Here is a 27783-nt window from a genome sequence, read left to right as displayed (position 1 = left end):
GCTTGTTAATGAATCTGCCTCCTCCAAGACTGTAAACTTGGTGAGGGCAGAAACTTTTTTTAAAGTTTTTGTTTTATATTGGAGTACCATTGATTAAAAATGTTGTGATAGTTTCAGGTGTACAACAAAGTGATTCAGTTAGACATGTGTCTTTTCTTTTTCAAATTCTTTTCCCATTTAGGTAGTTAATAGCATTGAGTAGACTTCCCTTTGCTGTACAGTAGATCCTTGTTGGTTATCCATTTTAAATATAGCAGTGTGTACATATCCATCCCACACTGAGGGCAGAAACTTTTATTGGGTTCACCATTGATCCTAGTGCCAAACACAGTCTATGGCCCAATAAGTATTTTTAGAATGAATGAACCCATGAACGATGGTCTCCTAACCCTACACTCACAGAAGGTTTTGCTTTCCACACTATTTCCTATCAGGATCCCCAGAGAATCCATTTTCTTAGATTGGTTGAGGCTTTCTGCTAGAAAGCATAGCCAGCTAGACTGCTCACCATCCAGAGGAGCCTCCCCCCTCCCCGCCCCGGGCTCTGCCAAGTGTCACTGAAACAAGCTGAGAAACCTGTTCGGTGTGCTCTGAAAAGTGCTCGTTACACACATGCCAAGACAAAGACACAAGGCAGGAAGAAGATTCCAGACAGAAGCACCTGCCCCTCTGGGAAAGGAAGAATGGTTGGGAGATTCTGGAACCAGCACGCCCTAGAACTTGCAAGCCTGAGCCTTCCGGCTTGGCCTTGATTCCCTCAATTTCCCTCCGAGGAGGCAGGGTAGGGTCAGGGCTGCTAGTGCGCTGGGAGCTGCTTTCCTTTTAGCATCACGGAATCTCGTACGTAGCTGCGTGTCTCATTGCAAACATAAGATCATTGTCTGTAAACACAGGTGGCTGCCACTTAAAACAGGCAGGGGTGGTCTGGCACATGTGAGTGACTTCTCTTATATTACATAAGCCTGCCTAGTAATGCAAACTTTGGGGTGGGCATCTTTGATCTTGAGCACAAATGAGGAAAAAATAATTAAACAGTCATAGAGGATATGACGATGTCTCTAGAAACATTCTGTCCAAATGTCTGTCTGTGATGATGGAAATGTGTTATTCTGCACTGTCCAATACAGTATCTACCAGCCACACATGATTACTGAGTACTGCCATATGGCTGTTGTGAAGGAGGAACTGGATTTCAGATTTTATTGATTTTTAATTCATACAAATGTAAATAGCCACATGTGGCTAGTGGCTATTATACTGGACAGCACCGCTCTGGATATAACAGTTAAAAGAAACACAGAAAGGGGAATTCCCTGGTGGTCCAGTGGTTAGGACTCTGTGCTTCACCGCGGAGGGCACAATCTTGATTCTGGTTGGGCAACTACAATCCCACAAGCTGCGTGGTGTGGCCAAAAAAAAAAGAGAGAGCGAGAAATATAAAGAACTGAAGAACATACTAAATGACACAACAAGATGCAAAAGAAAAATTCAAAAAGTGGGAAACTATAAGACAAATGACTGAATTCCTCTAATGAGAGATAAGAGAAAGTGTTGTATATGTGTGTGAAATAGAGAGATTAAAAGACATGTAAGATGTAAATCCATGGCTAATTCATTTCAATGTATGACAAAAACCACTGCAATGATGTAAAATAATTAGCCTCCAACTAATAAAAATAAGTGGAAAAAAAAATTTCATGAGAAAAAAAAAATAAAAGACATGTAAGAAGTATATCAATCAAGTGGTAATGTGTGGTCATTGGTGGATCCGGATTCAAACAACACAATCATTAAAAACTTGTGAGACACAAGAAGCTCAAACCAGTGCTCTGTGACAACCTAGAGAGGTGGAATGGGGTGGGAGGTGGGAGAGAGGTTCAAGAAGGAGGGACACATATACCTACGGCTGATTCGTATTGATATATGACAGAAACCAACAGATTATTGTAACATAATTCTCCTTCAATTAAAAATAAATAAATTAAAAACAAACTTCTGAGACAATTGGGGAAATCTGAACACTAATTGGATTTTTGATGATATCAAGGAATTTTTAGATGTGATAATGGTATTGAGGCTATTTTTTTTTTTTTGAGGCTATGTTTTAAAAAAGAATCCTTCATTATTTTTTTAAGCTATTTTTTCCATTTATTTTTATTAGTTGGAGGCTAATTACTTTACAATATTACTTGCCATACATTGACATGAATCAGCCATGGATTTACATGTGTTCCCCATCTTGAACCCCCCTCCCACCTCTCTCCCCATCCCATCCCTCTGGGTCTTCCCAGTGCACCAGCCCTGAGCACTTGTCTCATGCATCCAACCTGGACTGGCGATCTGTTTCACACTTGATAATATATATGTTTCAATGCTATTCTCTCAGATCATCCCACCCTCGCCTTCTCCCATAGAGTCCAAAAGTCTGTTCTATACATCTGTGTCTCTTTTTCTATCCTGCATATAGGATTATCGTTACCATCTTTTTAAATTCCATATATATGCGTTAGTATACTGTATTGGTGTTTATCTTTCTGGCTCACTTCACTCTGTATAATGGGCCCCAGTTTTATCCATCTCATTAGAACTGATTCAAATGTATTCTTTTTTAATGGCTGAGTAATATTCCATTGTGTATATGTACCACAGCTTCCTTATCCTTTCGTCTGCTGATGGGCATCTAGGTTGCTTCCATGTCCTGGCTATTGCAAACAGTGCTGCGATGAACATTGGGGTGCACGTATCTCTTTCAGGTCTGGTTTCCTCGGTGTGTATGCCCAGGAGTGGGATTGCTGGGTCATATGGCACTTCTAATTCCAGTTTTTTAAGGAATTCCACACTGTTCTCCATAGTGGCTGTACTAGTTTGCATTCCCACCAACAGTGTAAGAGGGTTCCCTTTTCTCCACACCCTCTCCAGCATTTATTGCTTGTAGACTTTTGGATAGCAGCCATTCTGACTGGCGTGTAATGGTACCTCATTGAGGTTTTGATTTGCATTTCTCTGATAATGAGTGATGTTGAGCATCTTTTCATGTGTTTGCTAGCCATCTGTATGTCTTCTTTGGAGAAATGTCTGTTTAGATCTTTGGCCCATTTTTTGATTGGGTCATTTATTTCTCTGGAATTGAGCTGCAGGAGTTGCTTGTATATTTTTGAGATTAATCCTTTGTCGGTTGCTTCGTTTGCTATTATCTTCTCCCATTCTGAAGGCTGTCTTTTCACCTTGCTTATAGTTTCCTTTGTTGTGCAAAAGCTTTTAAGTTTAATTAGGTCCCATTTGTTTATTTTTGTATTTATTTCCAATATTCTGGGAGGTGGGTCATAGAGGATCTTGCTGTGATTTACGTTGGACAGTGTTTTGCCTATGTTCTCCTCTAGGAGTTTTATAGTTTCTGGTCTTACATTTAGATCTCTAATCCATTTTGAGTTTATTTTTGTGTATGGTGTTAGAAAGTGTTCTAGTTTCATTCTTTTAAAAAATATAGAACGCTTCACGAATTTGCATGTCATCCTTGCACAGGGGCCATGCTAATCTTCTCTGTATCATTCCAATTTTAGTATATGTGTTGCCAAAGCGAGCACAAGAATCCTTATCTTTTAAAGGCACCTATTGAGATGTGCACAGATAAATAAAGATGATACATGAATTTTATCTCAACTTCATGTAGTGGAAGGGGAAAGCAGGGTATAAGTGAAATAAGACTGGATAATCGTGGAAGCCAAGTGATGACTACACAGCAGCTCAGCATTATTATTTTGTGGTTTTTATATTAAGAAACTTTCATAATAAAAAGTTTTAGGGGTCTAAACAGCAAAGTGATTCAGTTATACATACATATATGTATATAAACATACATACATACATATACATTCTTTTTTATATTTTTTCCATTATAGTTTATCACAGGATATTGAATATAGTTCTCTGTGCTATAGAGTAGGACCTTGTTGTTTATGCATCATACACACAACAGCTTGCACATGCTGACCCCATATCCCCACTCACTCCTCTTCCAATCCTCCCCCGTGGCAACTGCAAGGCTGTTCTCTATGTCCATGAGTCTGTTTCTGTTTCATAGTTAGGTTCATTTGTGTCATATTTTAGACTGCACATATAAGTGATATTATATGGTGTTTGTTTTTCTCTTTCTGACTTCACTTAATATGATAATCTCTAGTTGCATCCGTGTTGAGGCAAATGGCATTATTGCATTATTTTTTTATGGCTGAGTAGTATTCCATTGCATATATGTACCACATCTTCTCTGTTCATCTGTCAATGGACATTTAGGTCGTTTCCATGTCTTGACTATTGTGAATAGTGCTGCTATGAACATAGGGGTGCATGTATCTTTTTAAATTAGAATTTTGTCTGGATATAAACCCAGAAATGGGATTGCTGGATCATATGATAGCTCTATTTTTAGTTTTCTGAGGAACCTCCATACTGTTCTCCATAGTACCAACTTACAATCCCACCAACAATGTAGCAGCTCCCTTTCCTCCACACTCTCTCTAGCATTTATAGCTTTCAGAATTTTTGATGATGGCCATTCTGACTGGTGTGAGGTGGTACCTCATTGTAGTTTTGATTTGCATTTCTCTGATAATGAGCAATATTGTGTGTCTTTACATGAGGCACCTTCGTTTTTTAATACCTTCTCAATTTCACATTGAGAAATCAATTTGGATACACTGATCAAGATTTAAACTGGGTGTTTTTTTTTTGCTTTGTTTTTTTGACCCAGAAATCCTAGTTCTAGGAATTTTTCCTTCAGACATATGGAAGAATCTATAAAAGATTATGGAGTGGGGAATCATTTATAAGAGTGAAGAATTGGAAATAGTTTAAATGTCCTTCAGCCATGAAGTGGTTAAATAAATGCTGGCATGTAGCCAGTGAGGAGTGCTAAAGAGCTTGAGAGAGGATGCGATACATTGGCATGGACCACCATCAGAAAGATGTCCTCCATGATATACTTTTAGGTAAAAAAGAAAACAAAATTGCAAAAAAAAAAAAAAAAAAATATGTGTACTATGATCCAATAGAAAACTACATATTTGTTGCTGTTTAGTCACTAAGTTGTGTCTGATTCTTTTGCCACCCCATGGATGTAGACCACCAGGCTCCTCTGTCCATGGGATTTCTCAAGCAAGAATATTGGAGTGGGTTGCCATCTCCAGGGGATCTTCGCAAACTAGGAATTGAACTTGCATCTCCTCGGTTGGCAGGTGAATTCTTTTGCCACTGAGCCATCAGGGAAGCCCACACATGTGTATGTATACATATTTTATCAGTGTGTAAGCACAGAAAAAGCCTGAGGGAAAACAATATGAAACTGGGGAGGGGAGGAGCTTAAAGAAGTACCACGAATAATAAACAGCTGGCTTTTCCATCAGACAATCTGGCTGCTCTGATCTGAATGTTGTGTCCCTCAAAAATTTTTATGTTAAAATCCTAACCCCCAAAGATGATAGAATTAGGATGTGGGGCTTAGCAAGGTGCTTAGCTCATGAGGATGGAGCCTTCATGAACAAGATTAGTGTTTTTGTAAAAAGGACTCCACAGAACTCCCTAGCTCTCTGCCGTATGAGGACAGAAGGGAGAAGACCTGAACTATGAACCAGGAATAGGGCTATCACCAGAACAAGACTAGGCTGGTGCCTTGATTGTAAACTTCCCAGCCTCCAGAACTGTGGGAAAGAAATTTCTGTGGTTTATAAGCTACCTGGTCTGTGGTATTTGTTACAGCAGCCTGAATGCCCTGACACTGGCCCTTGTTCCCAGAAGAAAATGAAGGCAGCATCTGTGACCGAGAAGTTTCTTTGGTTAAGTTCAGTGGTTCAGTGGTTAAGACTCTGTGTTTCCAATGCAAGGGGGCATGTGTTCAATCCCTGGCCAGGGAACTAAAATCCCACATCTGTGCAGCTCAGCCAAAAAAAAAAAAAAGTTTGTTTTTATGGTAATAATAGCCACCAGTTACTGAGTGACATCCTGTGCCTAGCATGGTGCTAAGAAATCTATACACACATCTCTCACCTACAGGCTCTGAAGTCAAGCTCAGATTCTCCCACTTGCTAAGTGTGGGACCATGGACACTTCAGCTGTTTCCTCATAAATAAAATAGAAGGGAAAATAGTACCCAACTCATGGTTATGAGAATTCAGTGACATAAGGCATATTAAGTGCCTGGCACATATAAGTATCTCATTATTGTCTTTCTTTAGCATTTCAACAAGTTTACAAGGTAAATACTAAATTCATCCATTTGACAGATGGGAAAACTGAGTCTTAGAGGCAGTGGTGTTCTGGCACCAGCTTGCATGAATTTAGGAGAGCTAATTGTTAAATTTTCATGAAGTTTTTGAGTTGGTTGACCATCATGCAGGTAGCTTGAAATTAGCTGAGATGGGAGTGTGTACACCATGGAAATCAGTAAACACTGCATTCCCACTGAGCCGTTTGTTAAACATTTACCAGCACTCTATCACTTAGAGCAGTTAAATCACTTGTGTCTAAACCCCGTGGCTGGTAAAAGGCAGAGCCTGGATTTGAGCCCTGCTCTACTCAGCTTCAAAGATCTTAATGTTTAGATAGGGTTTGTCTGAGTAAATCTCTCCTTACAAGTGAGAATTCTCATCTCCTGGACAAAGCTAGTAGGATCATGCTCTTCAATACCATGTCCCTAGAAATAAGGTTCTCAAATTTTAGAGCACCTGAGATTTACCTGAAGGGCTTGCTGAAACACAGATTGCTGGCGATCTCAGAATTTCTTCTGCATTTTGGGGTGGGGTTCAATCATTTGCATTGCTAACCAGTTCCCAGGTGATGCTGATCCTGCTGGTCTGGGGACCCCAGGTGGGGAACGATGGTTCTGGCGCAAACTCTAAAGCTTTGTGCTGTATATCTTCCATCATCCTAGTGGTTTGACTAACTCTTCTCTGATTAAAAGATGGGAGCACTTCCATACTGGTCCAGCTCTAGAGCTTTCTACAGGAGACCATTTTGGCAAGAGGTTTATCCTCCCAGCAGTCTGAGCAGAAGGAGACAGGAACCAAATCTTGGTGCCTCTCTCTCTGGTTGGCCCCATTTAGCTCTGGCTGGTATCCCAGGAGCCTGAGCTGCTCCCCACACACAGCGGGAGGCAGATGAAAAAAAAAAAAAAGGAACATTTGAAAGTCTATCTTTAAAGCCTGGCAGAAAGTGAGCTGCCCTATAATTACACCAAGTGAACTAGTTACAACTTCTCTCGTATTGATGTAGGATTATTAAGAGATTGCTCACACAGCCCTGTGGAATTCAACTAACGAATTTAGAGATATTTTGTTAAACCACCCTTCTCTTCTAACCACTTTCTGCCTCTTAAATATGATAGAACACAAAACCAGGAAGGCAAATGAAGCAAATCCTGAATTAATGTTCCTCATCAGAACGTGATTGCTGCTTTTAAAACAGCATAACTTTCCTAACCTAATGTTCTGACTTAAGTATCTCTCTCTCTTTCTTTTTTTGGTAAATGGGGAGAAAGCAAAAGAGCACTGAGGGACTTTCCTGGAGGTACAGTGGTTAAAACTTTGCCTTCCAATGCAGGGGGTTTGGGTTTGATCCCTGGTTAGGGAGCTAAGATCTTACACATGCCTCACTCTAAAAAACCAGAACATAAATAACAGAAGCAGTACTGTAACAAATTCAATAAAGACTTTAAAAATGGTCTGCATTAAAAAAAAAAATCTTGAAAAAAAAAAAGAGGGCATGGAGATATATATATAAAAGTCACCTGTGGCCATCACTGCAAAGGAATATAGAGAAACTGGGATGTGAATCTGACTGTCCCAAGTCCAGATTTAATCCATTCTCCCTGCAACAGTCTTCTGTGGACACCCCAGTTAATTGTGCAGAGAAGGGAATAGATGTGGCCGATGGACTGAGGGGGCCACTTTTGCAATCCTGGGCTTGGGAAACTCTCTTGCCTTAAAATGTACTGTGGGCTTATACCATTTGGATCTGCTTTGAATAAAGAAATCGGGGGACGTGGATCTGGGAATATGAATTCTTTAATTTTTAAATTTTATATTGGAATATAGTTGATTTACAACATTGTGTTAATTTCAGGTGGACAGCAAGGTGACCCAGCCATACATACACATATCTCTATCGTTTTTCAGGGGAATACGAATTCTTGCCGGCAATTGGGATTCCAATTTCTTGAGAGTAGGCACTAAATCTTATTAATCTTTGTAGCTCCATATTCCTGAGCATATAATTAGAGTTCAATACACTCAGCAAATGCTTATGAATGACAGAATGCTATTGTGGAAAGAACAGGGGCTTTAGAGTCAGAGCCACTTGCATTCAAATCCCAGCCCTATCTCTGACTCTCTGTGTCATCTGAAGCAAGTTATTTAGCCTCTTTGACACTTGTCTTCCTCATCTGTAAAATGGGGGTCAATCAGTCCACGAGATTTTGTGCATGCTGATACAGCTTTGGACACTGGGGCTACGTCAGTAAAGCAGTCAGAATTTCTGTCCACAAGATCTATTAGAGCTCCTGTCTCAACCTGCCTTTCACGAAGCCCACATATGAGACAAGGGTCCGAGTTCCTGGTTTCAAATCCTGCCTCAACCCCACTACCTAGCTGTGACATCTCAGCAAGTGAATGGTAATAGGACCAGCTGCATGGAGATGCTGTCAAGACCTCTGCACCACATATACACGTGTGCCTATATGTATATTTGGGCAGGTAAGTTACACAAGAGGCCTGCCCTCCTGCCAAGCAGCTGATATGGTCACATGTCAGGGTTGGATAAGCAGAGGTTGGATTCAGCCCTCATGATACCTCTTTGGCTGGGTTCCATGTGCAAATACACATAAAGCTCCTAGAAGAAATTCCCTGGTGGTCCAGGAGATAGGACTCCACACTTTCACTGCTGAGGGCCTGGCTTGCATTCAATCTCTGGTTGGGGAGCTAAGATTCCACAAGCCGCAAGGTGCGGCCAAAAAAAAATCTAGAACAGCACTTGGCTATCTTTAATCAATAAATGCTATCTTTTATTATTGTGGGTGTATGATGAGACTTTTCTTTTTTCTTTTGAACTTTTTATCTTGTATTGTGGTATAGCCGATTAATAATGTTGCCATAGTTTCAGGTGAACAGGGAAGAAATTCAGCCATACATGTTACATGTATCCATTCTCACCCAAACGCCCCTCCCATCCAGGCTGCCACATGACATTGAGCAGAGTTCCCCGTGCCGCACACTAGGACCTTGTTGGTTATCCATTTTAAATATAGCAGTGTGTACATGTCCATCCCAAACTCCCTAACTATCCCTTCCTCTGTCAGCCAGAAGTTTGTTTATAAGTCTGGAATCTCTTTCTGTTGTGTAAGTTCATTTGTATCATTTCTTTTTAGATTCTACATATAAAAGATGAGGTGTATGATGAGACTTTAATGTATGTAAGGCATCTATAGTATATAGTTGGTGAATACTATATAGTATATATAGTATACTATATAGTATATAGTTGGTGAATAGCTGTTAATTCCCTTCCTTGAGTCTGTGGAAAAATAATAAACATATATGTCAGAACAAAGTGTAGGTGACCGGCAACCATTAGCTACCTTGTCTTTTCTTTTATTATAGTAGGTGCAGGAGGTAGTTTGACCTAACGAAAAGAGCTCTGGGCTAGCAATCAGAAGACTTGAGGGACTTCTTTGCTGGTCTGGTGGCCAAGGCTCCAAGCTCCCAAAGCAGGGGGCCTTGGTTCAATCCCTGGTCAGGGAACTAGATTCCATATGCCGCAACTGAGAGTTTGCATGCTAAGAGTTCGCTAAAGCTCCTGCATGCTGCAACTAAGACCTGGTGCAGCCAAATTAAAAACAAAAACAAAACTTGGGTTCTGGCTTCCATTCACCCATTGCTCGCCTCTAATTGTTCAACTGACATTCACAAAGCCTCAGTTTTCTCATCTGTCACTGAGAAGAGGGTGTGGGTTGGTCCAGGTTGTGTTTCGCCCTTGTGACGTGAATGCACTTCACTGTAACGAGTTCGTGCCCTGTACAGTGTGTGTATAGACAAAAGGGTATGTGCCAGACTCTGCAACATGGTGAGTGGGTGAGTCTTTGAGTGACTTTCTGTTCTAACATGCTCCATTATTGACACTAACTGAGAAGACAGGACTTGCCCAGGATCACACAGTGGGTCAGCTCTACATGGTTTCAAATGACCTGAGCTTAGAGAACCACGGGGAGGATTGGCTGGAGTGCCTAGCTGTCAACTGGATGGCCGAGGCACGTGCGCGTCTCTTTCACGTCCTGGGCTTGCCTGGGCTCACTGGGTTACAGTGGCGATATCACTTCTGCTCAATTTGGCCTAAGAGTCTATCCAGCTCAGATCCTTTATCAGTCAGTGACTAATATCTTTCACTTCCCATTGACTTTTCCAGTTAGAACAAGACTATTCAAATTCCCAGTCGGGCATGAATGAGGCAATCTTTCTCTCAATTTGGGGAGTGAAACTGTGGCATGGTGGTTTCTAAGCAGTTAGTCATTTTCATCTTTAGGCAAGTGCATGTCAATTGAAATATCCCCTTTTGTTTTCCCTTCTTAACTCAATCTGTAAAAGAGTGAATGAAAGTCATTATTTATCATCGAGTGTTTACTGTGAATCAGGAATCAGGCTAAAGCAGCTTTAGATGCAATATCTCATTCAATCTTGATAACTAGACTACAAGGCGGGTTTTTTTTTTTTTTTTTTTTTTTTTGGCTGTGTTGTGCAGCATGTGGCATCTTCTATTCCTCAACCAAGAACTGAACCTGTGCCCCCTGAGTTGGGAGCATAGGGTCTTAACTGCTTGACTGCCGGGGAAGTCCTGAGGCAGTTATTACTGATGTTTTACAGGCAAAGAAATTTGAAGCTCAGAGAGGAGGCGTTGCCTGCCCAAGGTCACACAGCTGATAAACAGGTGGTGGAGTCTGAGAACGAAGCCCAGCCTCTTGCATCCTACATTTATTAAAGATCCCTCTTCAGGTAGTGCTACAGGAGTGGCTTCACGGTTGTACTTGCTGGATATTCCAGGTCAATTAACTCCACAAATATTACTAAATCCGTCACATGCAAAGGAAAGTTCTTTGTTGCTGTGCATGTGACGTGTCACTGCCTTGCTCAGGCTGCACAGTATTTGTATATGTTGTTCATGGCAGGTGTGGAACTTTTCAACACCCTTCATTCCTTGTTGAGTGTCTGCTATAAGTTACATTTACTGGCTAGTTAGTACTATGTCCTAAGACAGCATCTCAACTGAGTCTCAGAACAGTCCATGAGGTAGGTCCTCTTGTCCCAACCCTCAGAAAAGGGACGTGAGGCACCGAGCAACGCCACAGCTTGTGAATGGCGGGGGCCAGGTATGAGGAAAAACTGTCTTCTGTTTCCTTGGCCTCTCTGCTGAGGGTGCAGTGCCCCTGTGTAAAGTCAGAACTCAGCTCAGATTTAAGGCTTGGTCAGACTCCTGCAGGGTTGACTGTGAACTGTAAGGTCAATGGTTTCACTCATCTCTCCCTCTGGGCAGGAGGGGACCAGCTGGGGGCGTTGTCAAGTCAAACAGCGCAGGCAGTGGGGGTGGGGGCCAGGGTAGCCATACTGCCAGCCCCAAATTGGTGCAGGGGTCTGTGTCTAAACCCTTCCTTTCCCTCACACTGCTGGCTGAGAGTCATCTTCTGTCTGCGGGAGGAGGCTTCCTGTGCTGCCTGGAGCTGCTCTGTGCAGACATCGGAGGGAAGTCAGGGCTGTACAATGTTCAGCCATCTTCTTGGAGCAAGGGTTGGAAAATACTAGTTCCAAGGACTGATGCTGAGTAGTACTTTTGGAGCAATCGAGGTATAGTGACTGTTGGAAAACCGAGCTCCAGGGTCACCTGGGAAGGATGGAACGCCCAGGAATAGAACAGGACATTGCAAATGAGCCGTGAAAAACAGGCCCAGGCTCCGGCCCAGCCACCTGGGCCCAGATGTGCTCCTGCAGAAATTTGGCAGAAGGTGGGTATAGGATACTGCCTGGATGAGCTGGCATCTCCAAGGTGCCAGACTGCAGTGCTTCATTCCAGGTTCTGAAAAACCCAGGTGGGCCAGAAAATGGTTCAGAAGCTGAGACTCATCAATGGTCCCACCAGCTTCAGTTCATGTTTTTCTAACTGGCTGCTTCCTGCTGAACCAATCCAATATATTATAGACCTAAGATTTCCTTATTGATTGCCAACTCTTTTAGGAACAAATTTGCAATTACTGGGAAACCCTTTTCTCTCTTATTTCTTTATTCTCTCTTTTATTTTCTTTCTCTCTCCCATTCTCAGCTCTCTTAAAACATAGAATAGTAGTTATAAACTTGGACAGTGGAATCTATCTAGTAGAAATGATTGTAAATTCTGGTTTTACTTTTTACACTATGTAAACTTGAGAAATGGAGTTGATTTGAACCCTAGTTTTCTCTTTTGCAAAATGGGAATATTAGTAACACCTACTGCACGTGGGGATAAAATAAACGTAAAGATGACTGGCACAGGATCTTGCACACAATACATGGTTAATAAATGTTATGCATGCTCAGTCACTTCACTTTGTGACCCCATGGACTGTAGCCTACCAAGCTCCTCTGTCCATGGAATTCTCCAGGCATGAATACTGGAGTGGGTTGCCATTTCCTCCTCCAGGGGATCTTCCCGACCCAGGGATGGAACCCATGTTTCTTGTGTTTCCTGCATTGGTAGGCAGATTTTTTTTTTTTTTTTTTTTTTTTACCACTAGCGCTACCTGGGAAGCCCAACATGGCTTAAAGGCCACTGTCAACTTCATCAGCTTCATTATTGCTCTTTCTTTCTCTGTTGTTCCTAGATCTCTCTTGTTTCAGAAACTTCCTGCTACAGGAATATGTTGTTCCTGTGTCTTCAACCCTCTTTGCCAAGTTCTTTAACTGGCTGTCTCTTATCCATCTTTCAAGTCTCGGTTGAGGTGTCGTTCATTCAAAGCCTTTCCTGACTTCCAAGCACAGGTCAGGTGTCTCTCCAGGGGATCTTTCCTTCTCCAACCACAGCTCTTAATATCCTACATTCTAATTGCATGCTCACATGCCCGTCTTGCTCCAGTGAAGTGTGAGTTCCTCAAGGGCAAGGTTGGTAGTTTGGTTCCTCTGTATCCCTCACACCTTGCTGTGTGCTTACCACTGTGACTCAAGCAGCAAATAGGACCAAGGTTCACCCCCACGGAGCTCAAACTAGGATCAGGGTAATGGATAATGCCAGCCCCAGCTCCTCTCAAAATCTCTCAGCCAAATAGGCCAGGTGGTTTGCCGTGGTGGTAGATCATCTGAGGTAAAGATAATATTGGTAGCCTCTGTAACTCGCAGAAGGGTGCAAAGGCTGTAGGAGCAACCGCAGAGCAGATGTTTCCTGCTGGCATCATGTGGCCCCAGATACTCACACGTTGAGGCGGTGCTTGGGTTAGGAGAGGACTTTGCATCTAGTCCATTGCCCCGTCTGCGGCTGTGGACAGTCACTCATGATTACCCTGTGAATAGCACCCTGGAGCCTTATCTGCAGGGAGAAGTCAAGTATTTGGGGTGGTAGTCGTGGAGATGGGGGGACTCCACACCCTTCTAATGCCTTTACTTCTGCACTGCTTTTGGAGTGCACCAGTTGGTCCTGAAGAGTAGAAATGGAGCCTCTGATATTCTGGTAGGATGCTAGAGGAGTCCCTGTCTTCTCTACCTAATATGATTAAGAATGTGACCTCTCTCTTCCTTCTTTCCTCCGTCCCTCCTCTTTTGGTATTATTAGTTTTATTTATTTATTTTCCAGAGGAATTGATGCAAGCAAAATAAGCTAAATAACATGTTCAAGGTCATCTGATGAATGAATGGTCTAGTAAGGACTAAAACAAAGTCTCTCCGGTTCTAAATTCCAAGAAGTATATTCACTGAAGAGAGAAAGTAGGTTCATATCCCAGTTTTTCCCCTCCTAGCTGAGTGACTTTGGCCCAGTCTCTTCCTCTTTATAACGAGGATGATGATACCATCAACCTCATGCACTTGTTGTGGGACTAAAGGAAATAGTTCACATACAATGCTCAGAACTTCGTTAAATGCTCAAATTTGTTAGACATCATCAATGTAACTTTCACTTTTTGGCTATTCCAGGTCTTGTGTTTTGTCTTGTGTCTTAACGTTGCAGATGGGTCTTAATCTGACCATTCTGGATTGATAGTCTTATGTACCAACACTGCTGGGATCAGCTCAGACCATGTGATTTTTGTTTTTTTTTTCTCACCACAACACCTAGCACGTGGCTGGACACAGTGGACATCTTGATCGGTTATTCAAGCCTGGATGCTTGCTTCCCCCATCCTAGAAAACAGCATGGTGTTGAGGAATAAACACAAGCTTTAGAGCTATTTGCTGGCTGGGAGACTTCAGAAAAACAGCCCGTCTTAATTTCTACTTTCCACATCAGTCAAGTGGAAAGAATAACCCCCACCCTGTATAGTCCCTGCAGAGGTGAAATGACATGTGAGGAGCCCCGCATGCACTGATCCCTTCTCTTCCCTCAACCAGCTCCTGTAACTAGGACAGTTACCTCCTGATGCTGGGATCCGGAGGGAAAGAAAGAGAGGCAGACTGCTGTTTACTGGCTTGTTGCTTCATTTACTTACAAACCAATAAACCCTGCTTGTCAGCTTTTGACTGGTAGGAAAAGTTTCTAAGCCCAAGGGCTCAGCTTGTAGATGAAACAAATATGGCTTCTTGCAGTTTTCAAGTCCAGACACAGTCATGCAAATAATATTCATAGGCTGTTTGGGGCTGAATTTCTAAGTTCTTACAAGACAAAGCGGAGCCCTGATCTAAGAAGAACCAGCCCAGTGCAAAGGAAACCTCAAAACTTGAGACTATTTAGGGTTGGAAGTCCTTGGAACTGGGTTCTCATTAATATTCCTTATGACTCAAAAATGAGTCAAAGCTTTGTAAAGAGATTGATTTCCCTCCTTCTTTTCAAATGCTCTGAGAATAATGTGGAGATCAAACTGCATTTCTAAGCATGTCAAGGAAAATTACACATTCATTAATTGTCAGAACATCTGAAAATCACTAAATTCACTTCTCTCTTAAAAAAAATTCTCAAAGCTCTTAATTCCCAGGGGGTTGGGAAAAACTGCAAGAATAGTTTTCTCATGCTGACTTTCATTTCATTTGCTAGAGTAAGATGGGGCCCATTCAACACTCAATAGGAAGGAAAACAAACATAGCACAGTGGTCAAGAGTACTGGGTGGGCAAATCTGATTAAAAATGCACAGAGAGGCTGAACAGACACCTTTCCAAAGAAGACATACAGATGGCCAACAGGCACGTGAAACGAGGCTTAACATCACTAATTGTCAGGAAAATGCAATTCAAAACCAAAGTGAGAGATGAGTTCACACCTGTCAGAATGGCTATTATCAAAAAGACAGCAAATAATAAGTGTTGGCAAGGATATGGAGAAAAGGGAACCCGCATATACTGTTGGTGCCACCACTATGGAAGATGGTATGGAGATGCTTCAAAGAAATTAAAAATAAAACTAACCATATAATCCAGCTATTCCACTTCTGGGTATTTTTACAAAGAATATGAAAATAGTAATCCAAAAATTTATTTGTACCCTATGTTCATTGTGGCAGTATTTATAACACATGAGATATGGAAATAACCTAAGTGCCCATCAACGAATGAATGGATAAAGAAGAAAAAAAGATATGGCTGTGTACACACACACAGACACACAATGGAATACTACTCAGCTATACAAAAGATGAAATCTTGCCATTTGCAACAACATGGATGGACCTTGACAGTGTTATGATAAGTGAAATAATTCAGACAGATACAGACAGATACTGTACGTATGACTTCACTCCTATGTGGAATAAAAAAAGCTATAGACAAACCAAAACAAAGTCAATGAACAAATCAAACAAAAACAAACACACACGCAGGGTAGTGATTATCAGAGGGGAAGGGATGGGCAGCGGGGGAAGAGTTTGAAATGGGTAAAATGAATTAACTGTATGGTGACAGATGGAAAGCAAATTTTTGGTGGTGAGCACATTGTAGGCTATACAGAAGTAGGAATATAATATTGCACACATGAAATATATAATGCTATAAATCAATGTTACTTCAAGAAACAAACAAGCCACTAAGAGGTGATGAGAGAATGCTGGTTTGGGCTCAGACTATATCAAATGCCAACTCAGCCCTTACTGGCAGTAGAAATCTGGGCAAGCAAGCTATTTAATGTTTCTTTTTTTTCCTTCAAGCAATACATGTTGATTTTCAAATTTGTATGTAAACATGTAATTCAGGGAAACATTGAAAAATAAGAGAAATTTTAGAGACTAGACTTTCAGATACTTAAATATACTATGAAGTCTTTATAATAAAAGTGTGGTATAAAATATAAATCCATAATGTGACACACTTCAATTAATATAAGTTAATGGTGACATCACAATTTATTAGAGAAAAAATTTTTATTTTTATTTTAAAAAATTAAGTTAAAATATAATAAAATGTTGGAGAAGTATTCCAAATATTTAATTTTTCTTGAGTCTCAGTTTCCAGGATATAAAATGGGATGATGTTGGTACAGTTACCCAAGGTTTCTGTGAGGATTAAATGAGTTAATACATGTAAAGCCCTGAGAGAAAGGGTTTGGTCATGATTAGCCATTATTATTATTATTAGGCAAAATGAGTAGGTTCTTTGCACATCAATCTCTTCTTTCTTGTTAAGTAGAGTATTTTCAGTTTAAAGGGGTAGGGAGAGAATAAGTCCTAGGAGAATGTGCTCACGATATGTGATGCTACAGGATGACTTTGGTCATTCAAAATCCTGGGAACCACACACACGTCAGTGGGTATACTGACCACCCCATCCCGATCTGCCTGGTGTTATCTGACAACTCACAGCTGGGATCCTTCTTTCCTCTAAGCTGGTTTACCCTCTCACCTCTGTAGCTGCTACAAAAATCAGGTGGAGAAACAGGAGGTGTTCAAATCTGCCCTCCAGCCCTTTCCATCACCTCAGCTACATGACAACCTGGAGTCCTTCTGATCAAATTCACCCACGATTGAAATTGTTTTTTTCTCATCTCCTTCCCTCCCATCCTTCCTTTCCTTCCACTTCCCACCAATTCCTGTTTCTTTGAATTCCCATTGCATTGTCAGCCCTACACTGCCTACTTGATGATGCCATTCAGCCTTGAATTTTTTTCTTTAGTTCTTCCATAAATAAGTCTTTTCTTCCAGCAAAATTCTAAATTCAAGGGCAGGAGTTGTGTTTCCTTCTTCTTTATAACCTATATAGGGTTTAGCTCTCACTAGATTTTTTTCGCACTATGCATTTTTAACTTGATGTACAGTTGACATATAATCTTATGTCAGTTAGAGGTGTACAATATACTGATTTGTAATTTTAAAGGTTACACTCCATTTATAGTTATTATAAAATATTGGTTATATTCCTGAGTTGTATAATATATTCTTGTAGCTTATTTTATACCTAATAGTTTGTACCTCTTAATCCACTACTTGCATATTGCCCCTCCCCCTTTCCTCTTCCCATTGGTAACCACTGTGTGTGTGTGTGTGTGTGTGTGTGTGTGTGCGTGTGTTAAGTCGCTTCAGTTGTGGCTGACTCTTCGTGACTGTATGGGCTGTAGCCCACTAGGCTCCTCTGTCCATGGGATTCTCCAGGAAAGAAAACTGGAGTGGATTGCCATGCCCTCCTCCAGGGGATCTTCCTGACCCAGGGATGGAACCTGCATCTTTTATGTCTCCTTCATTGGCGGGTGGATTCTTTACCACTAGTGCCACCTGGGAAGCCCTAGTAACCACTAGTTTGTTCTATCTGTGAGTTTGTTTCTTTTTTGTTTTATTCACTAGCTTGCTGTTTTTATTCAGATTCCATATATAACTAATATCATGTAGTATTTGTCTTTTTTTAGTCTGTTTGACTTACTTCACATAGCATAATACCCTCCAAGTCCAGCTGCATTGCTGCAAATGGCAACATTCGTTATTTTTTATGGCTGAGTAGTATTCCATTGTGTATATATATGTGGTATATATACCACATCTTCTTTATTCATTCATCTTTTATGGATACTTAGATCAGCTTATAAATAATGCTGCTATGAACATTGAGGTGCATGTATCTTTTTGAAATAGTGTTTTCATCATACCCAGGAGTGCGATAGATGGATCATATGGTAAACACTCTTTTTAGTGTTTCTGAGGAACTTCCATACTGTTTCAATAGTGATCACACCAATTCATATTCCACCAACAGTGTACAAGGGTGCCCTTTTCACCATATCCTCATCAACATGTATTTATGTTATTTTTGATGACAGACATTCTGACAGTGCACTGTACATTTTTAATAAACACTTGATGGCTTGATTTATCTGTTTGGCAGCAGCAAGTAAATAAATTACATATTCTGGATATAGAAAATTTGTTCTAGATTAAAAAATATGTTCAAATATGTTCTAGTCTGGCTGGATATCTGGCTGAACTTAAGAACAAATTCAGGTACCTCTATGCTGCTCCTAACAGTTCTTTAAAATATATGTGATTAAGAAGAAATAAATCTTATCTATAAAAAGTCTAGGAACTTCCCTGGGGGTCCATTGGTTAAGACTTTGCCTTCCAATGCAGGGGGTGTGGGTTCGATTCCTGGTGGAGGAGCTAAGATTCCACATGCCTCCCAGCCAAAAAACAAAACATGAAATAGAAGCAATATTATAACAAATTCAATAAAGACTTAAAATTAAAAAAAAAATCTAGAAATTATAAAATGTATTAAGAAGATATAGCTCCCTTTTTTGCTCTCTCCTCTGTTCTACTTTCTGGACAGTAGTGTGGTATTACTTGTTTAGTCGTGTCTGACTCTTTGCAACACCATGGACTATAGCCTACCAGGCTCCTCTGTCCATGGGATTCTTCAGACAGTAATACTGGAGTGGGTAGCCATTTCCTTCTCCAGGGGATCTTTCAACCCAGGGATCGAAACTGGGTCTTCTGCATTGCAGGCAGACTGAAGTTTGATGTCTATGCTTCTGATTTGCACTATTCAATATGGAAGCCACATGTGGCTACCAAGCACCTACAATGTGGCTAGTAAAATTTAATGTGCTGCAGGCACACACTAGATTTCAAAGACTTGGTGTTCGAAAAGAACAAAAATATCTTGTAATTTTATATTGATTACATGCTGAAATGATATATTTTGATATATCAGATTAAAATACATTATTAAAATTTAATGTGGCCATAAAAAAAGCTAAATTATATACGTGGCTCACATTATATTAGAGAATACTGTTCTAGGATTTTTTTCTATGCATATACAAATCCATATAAATGCACAAACATGTGTAAAGATAATTTTAACAAAAATATCCACATAGCACATGTAGATATGCTCTGCATTTTGCTTTTTTTCATTTAGCTATACTTTGTGGGCATGCTTTATTAGTATATTTAGATCTATCTTCATTTTAAAATATGGCAATAGACATTCTGTTGTATAGATAGATCATTGTTTATTTGATCATTTCTTACAACTGGGGCTGTTGCCAGTATTTTCTTTTATAAGCAATGATGCAGAGTTTAAGCATCTATACACAAATATTGTTAAGCACTTCACTAATATTTCACAAGTGACATTATTAAATTAATAAGTACACATATCTCAAATTTTGATAGATTAAGCCAAATTTAAACGCTTTTTGAGAATCTGATGAAGGTATGGACTCTCTCTCCAGGAAATTGCACACAGGCAAATATGTGTATGGTCATCCATAGAGTGTCAGGAATTCAAGGATCTCCTGAAATCAAAGTTAAGAAGTACATGTACACACTGCTCTATGGAAAATGATAACCAACAAAGCCCAGCTGTATAGCAGAGGTAACTCTGCTCAGGGTTATGTGGCAGCCTGGATGGGAGGGCAGTCTGGGGGAGAATGGATACACATATATGTATGGCTGAGACCCTTTACTGTTCAACTGAAATTATCACAACATTGTTAATCGGCTATACTTCTATATAAAATAAAATTTTAAAATAAAATATAAACAAAACCCGAACAACAAAAACAAACAAAAAAAAAAGTTAAGGAGTCTACTGCTGGTGAAACAACTTGCCTTAAATTCAGCTTCTAGGAGTCCTGACTATTGACTAGAAGAGACAGACAAGCCCACAGTGGTCCAGCACCACGGGTGGAGGCAGATCTAACTCCACACCCTGGTGGTAGGCAGACCTGGGTTCAGAGCCCCACTCTGAGGCTTACACCTTGAGCTCACCCAGCCTCAGTCTCCTCCACCATGAAGCAGAGGAACACAGCCTACCTCTCGAGGTCTGACAGGCACTAAACAAATATTATTTCTCTTTTGGCACTTTTGCTGAAGGATTTTACCCTGAGGCATCTTTGATCCACCGACAGTTAACAGACTGCCCTCAGGGCTTGGTACCTGGTCAGTGACCAACTCGAACAGGAGTCATAAAATGGAGAATGAGAAGAGTGAATTCATATCTATGTTGAGCTTACTTAAAGGCTGGGCGCCTTTTCCCTACACAAAAGTATTGTTTTGAAGCAGTTGCCTAAGTAGGAACCATTTAAAACAGTATTCAACTCAAACCAGGGCTCCCGTTCCAGTATTGGGGTTCCAACTGGCAGATTTTCACCTAAAGGATAAGAGCTAAAGGTTAAAAAGAAAAAGGCCTTTTGAAGGATCTTTGGTCCCTGTTTATGAAATCATTAATTCTATTTGCTTCATGATGACCCATCTTATCACCTCTTCACTCCCACCCATGAAGTCTGGATTATTCTGAGTGTAAGAACCACATCTCCTCTGTCTCTTGGATCCCCCAGCATCTGGTACAGGACTGGATATAGAACGTGTATTTTAATTCTTGTGAACTAGAACCCCTTTCAAGAGGTCCTCAATACAGAGAAGAGAGGTCTGTTTATTTTTTTTTCCAAATTATTCAGAAAATTGGTCTGAAAATTATGCAAGCAACAATAGTTAACATTTACTGAGCATTTACAAGGTGTCAAACATTGCTATAAACCATTGCATACATTGCCTTCCTTTTTGCTCACAACCTCAAGGTATAGGTGTTATTGATTCCACTTTAAAGGTGAGGGAATTGAGTCCCCAAACAGGTCTCAGCTAGGTCACTTCTCTGTCTCACTTCCATTGTCCTCTCTCTGCCATGCCCTCCTCACAGTGTCCCTACTTTGCCCTCACCCAGTCCTTCACACAAACACAGCCAGGATGATCCTTAGAAAACCTAAATTAGGTCATACCCTTTCCATCTGACGCTTGTGGTGGCTTCTCATAGCCTTTAAAATCTGACTGGCCCCGCCTTCCTCTCCCTTTCCCGGCGACTCCCCGCCCCTTCTGCACAAGGCCTGAGGGCGGGTCCTCTAACAGTCCACTTTCTCTTCGGCTGCGGCCTCTGCATAAGCCACATCCCTGCCTTGGATACTCCTGCCCAGCTCTTTAGCTGGGTCATCCCAACTGATCCTTCACTCCCTTGGGAAGTAACTTTTTCTCATTCCTGATTCTCATTTTACATAAGACTCCCTCATCAACTTTTTTAATTGAAAAAATTTATTGAAAAAGACCCTGATGCTGGGAAAGACCAAGGGCAAAAGGAGAAGGGGATGACAGAGGACAAGACAGTTGGATGGTATCACCGACTCAATGGACACGAGTCTGAGCAAACTCTGGGGAATAGTGAGGGACAGGGAAGCCTGGTGAGGTGCAGTTCATGGGGTCACAAACAGCTGGACACGACTTAGTGACTGAATAACAACAACATCAACTCCTGTCTAAAATATCCCTCCCCAAGAGTAGGCTAGAGCTTTTGGACCTTTTTCTTCTTATTACCAGACACACCTTAGAATGTCACATGTGTCTATCTCTATGTTTTACTACTTAGCCTCTCTGATGAGATGGCACGCTCTGTGACAGTGGAAGCTGCATCTCCATTTCTCTCCACTGCGCCCCTCCACACCTCGCAGTATGTCTGGCATATGGTGGCTGACAAATATCCGTTGAAAGGATGAATGACACTTAGAGTGGCTCATCTCAAAACTGATTATCTCACCTCTTTTCAACTTTGAAACCCCCAAAATGCCCACTCTATTGCTCTCTGTGCAAAAGGCAATGTTTGTTGAAATGAATACAATCGAGTTTCAACTTTCTTTTCTTTCTGGCAGTTTAACAGAAGACTGCCATCATCCTAGTCCAAAATGGTGATGGCTCGAGATAGCAAAATGATGATTGCTCAGAATAGTCTTACGATGATGTGTAACACAGTGAGTCAATTGACCATTGACTGTTGGGCTAATATAGCCCCAGATAAACAAGTGCACTCACATCACTCTTCATTTGATAGCTACCTACAGAATCAAACAGAAACTGAGGGTAAACACCTCTGACACAACAGGGTGGTGCCATTTCTGGGAGAAAACCTGAAAAATTGCAATTGGCTAAAGTAGGGCTCTTCTAGCTTTTGCTTTTTGAAAAACCTTGTCAGAAATAACAAAAGCCTCAAAAATGAGTTGGCCATTTAATTATTCTCAGCACATACAAGAAAATGTCTTTCTACTGAGCATTTTTTGTGAGAACAAAGTGGAGTGTGAAGCAGATCACTTAAGGATTCATAGTCCAAATTGACACAGCATGCGTCTATAACATGTTCGCCTCTGGTTTTGTTGTAAATAGAATTGAACTAGAACTGCAGTTTTCATACTTTCTAATAATATGGAGACACGGCAATAAAAACCCAAAACAATTAAGGGGGACTCCAAGGAATCAAAGAGCTGGGGATGAGGGAGAGGGTTGAGGAAGGTCACCTGATGTTATTTAATCCAGCCCCTGTGTTCAGGGGGCTTGAAGGTAGATAGCTACAAGAGAAGATAGGAGGGGGTTTGGTGTTTAATCAGCCTGACAGGACTGATCAGCTTAGTAGTTTTTCATTACATGAAAACAAATTCTCTTCTGCAATAGTTTAAGGTATTGTGCTCCATTTGTTTCCTTTTTCTTCCGTCCTTCCTCTCTTTCTTCCTTTCTTTATTTTGGGTTCAGTGTGGTTATAGCTCCCAGTATAAAGTTTTTCATTTCTTACCCAGCTGAGCTTAATCCCTTCATTCTTTGGACCTCTTTTTTATTGGGTAAGGGGAAGGTTTATGCCAGCCCACAGCTAACTCTATAAAGTCATTCATTTTTTGTTTATCCATCCACCCATGAATCCAGTATTTATTTTGTGCAAGCTATAAAAGAAAGAAATAATTGAGCACACACACACAACAGAATATTATTCACCTAAAAAAAGAATGAAAAAATGTCATTTGCAGCATCATGGACGGATGTAGAGATTATCATACTAAGCGAAGTCAACCAGAGAAAGACAAATATCATATGATATCTCTTACACATGGAATAAAAAAAAATGACACAGAGGAACTTATTTACAAAACAAAAATAGACTAACGGATATAGAAATCAAATTTTTGGTTACCGAAGGAGAAGAGGGTGGGGGAGGGATAAATGAGGTATATGAGATTAACAAATATATACAACCACATATAAGACAGAATAACAACAAGGTGCTACTGCAGAGCACAGAGAAATATATTTAGTATCTCCTAATAACTTACAGTGGAAAAGAATCTGAAAAAGAATATATAAGATAGACATTGCATTGTAAAAGGGTTTTCTTTTCTCTACACCCTCTCTAGCATCTGTTATTTGTAGACTTTTTGATGATGGCCATTCTGACCCGTGTGAGGTGATACCTCATTGTTATATATATATGGAATCATTTTGCTGTAAACCTGAAAACATTATAAATCAACTATACTTCAATTAAAAAAAAAATTAAGAACAAAAAGAAGTGGCATTTGAATAGGACCCTTAAACTGTGGGCAGGATTTTGATACACTCAGCTATGGGGTGGTGAAAAGGTTGGATGGAAAGTCAAACAGTTCAGGGAAATAATAAAACATTGGGAGAGGTACTTGGTATTTTGGTTTGTTTTTGCTTTTAACTGCCATGCATAACAGTTAATCCTAAATAATACTAAAGATGTGCCCAGGATTTCGGTGTATTCTTACTGAGATGTTTGCACAGGCTCTTCTCCTTCTGTCAGCCACCTTTCCTTTATTCCCTAATAATTTTGGCCTAGTCCCTGTAGTGCAGATGGCTGACCCCACCCTGCTCTCTGTGGCCACGTGACCTAGTCCTGACCAGTCAGAGTGTTCCTTACATCCCACCCACAGCAATTTCTCAGAGGGTCTCATAAGACACAAGGCAAGCTAATTAGCATTTCTGGTATAGAGTTGTCAAGGAGAATACCCTCAGTTTCTCTAAGAGTAACAGCCTTAAGAATGTTGTAGAGTTTGACTGCCAATATCTTCCTCCTGGAAAGAACTTTTCTAAGAGTGAAGAAAGCAGTGGCAAGTAGGGCAGAGACAGAGAGCTATGGAATTCAGATTGCCATGAACCCTCAGACCCTGACACTCCTAAGATCCGTTCTTCAAATCTCCATGAAACAACCTATCCTCTAGTCACTCTCCCCCCCGCCCCCGCCCCTTTTATTTTGCTTAACTTAGTTTGGCAAGTTTTGCAAACTGCAACTGAAAACATCTTCACACATAAAGCTGATAAACTGTGTTGACACAAGGGAAATTTTCTTGGATAAGCTGGTCTAAACAGTAACAATAAAAATTGACATTTCAGGTTGACATCTGGTTTGGCCAACTTCTCATGCTTGATAAGTTGACCGCTTCAATCAGCAACTTCAGTTAAAATGATAAAACCACTGTGTTTATAAGACAAGCCTAAGTAGATGCCCTGACTTTGAATTCTTTACACCAAAACCACAAAGTTCTTTTAACCGTGAATCACCATTATTATTCGTATATTTTAGAGTCTTGATCCCTTTCATTCCAGAGAATTCTGAAATAGTTCCCTATCTGCACCTAGGATTTTCTGAATGTTGACTTCATCTGCCTCTGAAAGGTTATCTCTTCCTCTGGCTCCCTCCTTCCCCACAGGGAGAAAGAGGCAGGATGGTCTGGAGAAGAGTCAGCAAGCTTTCCTGAGAAATGAGAAAACTCTAATGACTCAACGCGTGCTGATTTCTACTACCAAATTAGGGAAAGACTGTCACAAGTGACAGCTAAAGATAACCCTCTGAGGAATTTTCCCTACTACACTCTTTTGAATTGACATTTGACATGAAGCAAAAAAAAAGATGGATGCAGATGCAGGAATACAGTGGTTCCTGAAAAATCCTACTGTCTTCAAAAACCATACCAGTTTACCCTCTTCATTTTATCTCCACAGGCAACTTTCCAAGAGTCAAAGCTGTGTAATGCTCACTGCTGGAGGATGTGTTAGCAAAGCTAATTTCAGCATCTGTATAAAATTTTCCATCAGTGGCGTGCTGCTATCAAATATCACGCTACCTGTGAAAGCTCTTTGAGGGACTGCATTTTAACTTCCTGCCTTATTTTCAGTGAAACTGAGAATTGTATTTGTCATCTGCCTTGCCTATTGGACTCTTTGATCCCAGTTTTGACCCTACTAATATATCTTTAAGTGCCAATATCAATTTTACATGCTGTTAATGTTCTTCCTAGGTAAGAATCTCATCTTCTATTTCAGCAGACTTCCATTGGTAAAAATGCCAGGTTTCCATTTATCAGAAATATTACACCCCCCTTTTCCCTCAGCAAGAAGAAATCAGACAGCCATGAACGTTAGACATAAATGAGTTATGTCAGCCTGCACACCTCTAAACAAAAGTTCAGGGACGAAATACTTTAGATACAAGGAAACCAGCGGAACACAGGACTTTAATTTCATCTTAGTTTAGTCAGTATCAGACACAAAGGAGTCTTGGGATTTGGAATCAGGTATTATTTGTTAAAGTTTCAGGATTATTTCAGTCCAACAGGTATTTACTATGTGCCAGGCAAAGAGCTGGACACGACTCAGGGAGCACTCATGCACACAGGCCCTGAGCGAGGTGGTGTTGGAAAAGGATTTTCTTTCTGGGGCTGTGGAGCTAGAGCGATGTAACGCTCAGCTGTCTGCTGTCATGCTTCTTGTGGTATGTGTTCATGATTCTTTTGAGTGCCATGTATCTGAACTCCTTTTCTATGTTTAGAGAGTCACCCCCCCTTACGAATTTTAGCACATGGGAGAAACTGCCTCAAAATTACGAAGCTGTAAATCCCTGCTTTATTGGTACCATTTTCAACCAGGGGCCAGGCTCTGTCAGTGACAGAGATCTGACTTGGACTTCAAATTGGGAGTGAGTGACACAAGAAGGCACCCAGGGAAGACTCATCTCCACTTCTGTGGGAAGGTGGTGGGCATAATACAAAGGTGACCTCCAACTGCAGTATCAGGAGGAGGGTCATGGTTGGGGCCGGGGGAGATTCAGTGTTCAGTGTCTGCAAGGTCCACCCTGGAAGTCAGCACTTGGTCATCTGAGGTGGTGTTCCTGGCAAAGTGGCTTCAAGTCAGTCTTGCAGCCTTTCCAGAAATTCTGTGAATTTAGTAATCCTGACTCTTACTTTTATTACTAGTACCTCTACACCTTGTTGTTGTTTAGTTGCTCAATCATGTCTGACTCTTTGTGATTCCATGGACTACAGCCTGCTAGGCTCTTCTGTCCATGGGATTTCCCAGGCAAGAATACTGGAGTGTGTTGCCATTCCCTTCTCCAGGGGATCTTCCCAACCCAGGGATCGAACCCTAGTCTTCTACATGGGCAGGCGGATTCTTTACCACTGAACCACAGGGAAGTACACTATTACTACTACTACTATTATTATTTGCAGTGGATTCTCTTGTTTGCAACTAGGAACCCTGGGGGATGCACCTTCTTCCATCCACATTATGGAGAATGTTATTTGTAATTGGGCAGAATAATGCCATTATAGGGAAAGAAGTGGAGTTATGATATAGGGGTAATCTTGCAAGACAATCTGGGTCCTTTGAGGTCCTGAGACCAGCTTTCTGATCTTCCCGTTTCATGAGTTAACAAACTCCCACTTCTGTTTGAGCTCATTTGAGGTGGGTTTCTGTCACTTGCAAGTAAAAGAGTTCAGATGAACACAGATGAAAGCAAATGAATATTATGTATCAGGAGGCTCAAAAATATTCATCCCCTTTGAGCCAGTAATCACTTTTCTATTCTTTGGAAATAATTTAAAATGTTTAAAAGACAAAACCAAAATAGTGGTTGCGATTAGGCAAATGCTTGCATAAGAAAGGGCTTTCAGAGCACAATATCCATGAAATTAGAGCCACTTGAAGTCAATGCCAGGCTCACCTCTTTCATACCTTTTGTTTCACATAGGAAAGATTTTTCTTTCACTGCCATCCTAGCATTGTTCTATGTCTCTCTGTGTAGTTTGTCCCTTGTTCTTTCCCCCAAGTCTTTAGAAACTGCCTCTTGAGGCTCCAAATTGGCGTAAACTGTAAGACCGTGGAAACGTTTACATGCGTTTCAGCCCAAACTGCAGCTGAGCGCCAGAGGTCTCAAAGTGCCCTTACCAGGCCACGCTGCAAAACACTACACGTGATCTGAATGTGCTCATGTTTCTAAAGGAGTGCTTTATGCTGAAATCTGTTTTGGAGGCCTCTGATACAAGTCCAGCAA

At 40.9% G+C, this 27783-nt stretch overlaps 1 protein-coding gene and 1 non-coding gene across 6 annotated transcripts in view; both read right to left on the bottom strand.

Moving 5' to 3' along the window:
• The window catches only part of SH3RF2 (SH3 domain containing ring finger 2), a 143963-nt gene that overhangs the window by 97294 nt on the left and 18886 nt on the right, over window positions 1-27783 (bottom strand). The gene's annotated exons all lie outside the window — the stretch shown is intronic.
• On the bottom strand, window positions 3478-3584 carry LOC139034496 (U6 spliceosomal RNA). Its single transcript, XR_011487042.1, has one exon. It is a non-coding gene; the product is annotated as a U6 spliceosomal RNA (small nuclear RNA).

The sequence above is a fragment of the Odocoileus virginianus genome, chromosome 3, assembly GCF_023699985.2.
Source record: "Odocoileus virginianus isolate 20LAN1187 ecotype Illinois chromosome 3, Ovbor_1.2, whole genome shotgun sequence".
Lineage (NCBI taxonomy): Eukaryota > Metazoa > Chordata > Mammalia > Artiodactyla > Cervidae > Odocoileus > Odocoileus virginianus.
This window is presented reverse-complemented; position numbering and strand designations above follow the sequence as displayed.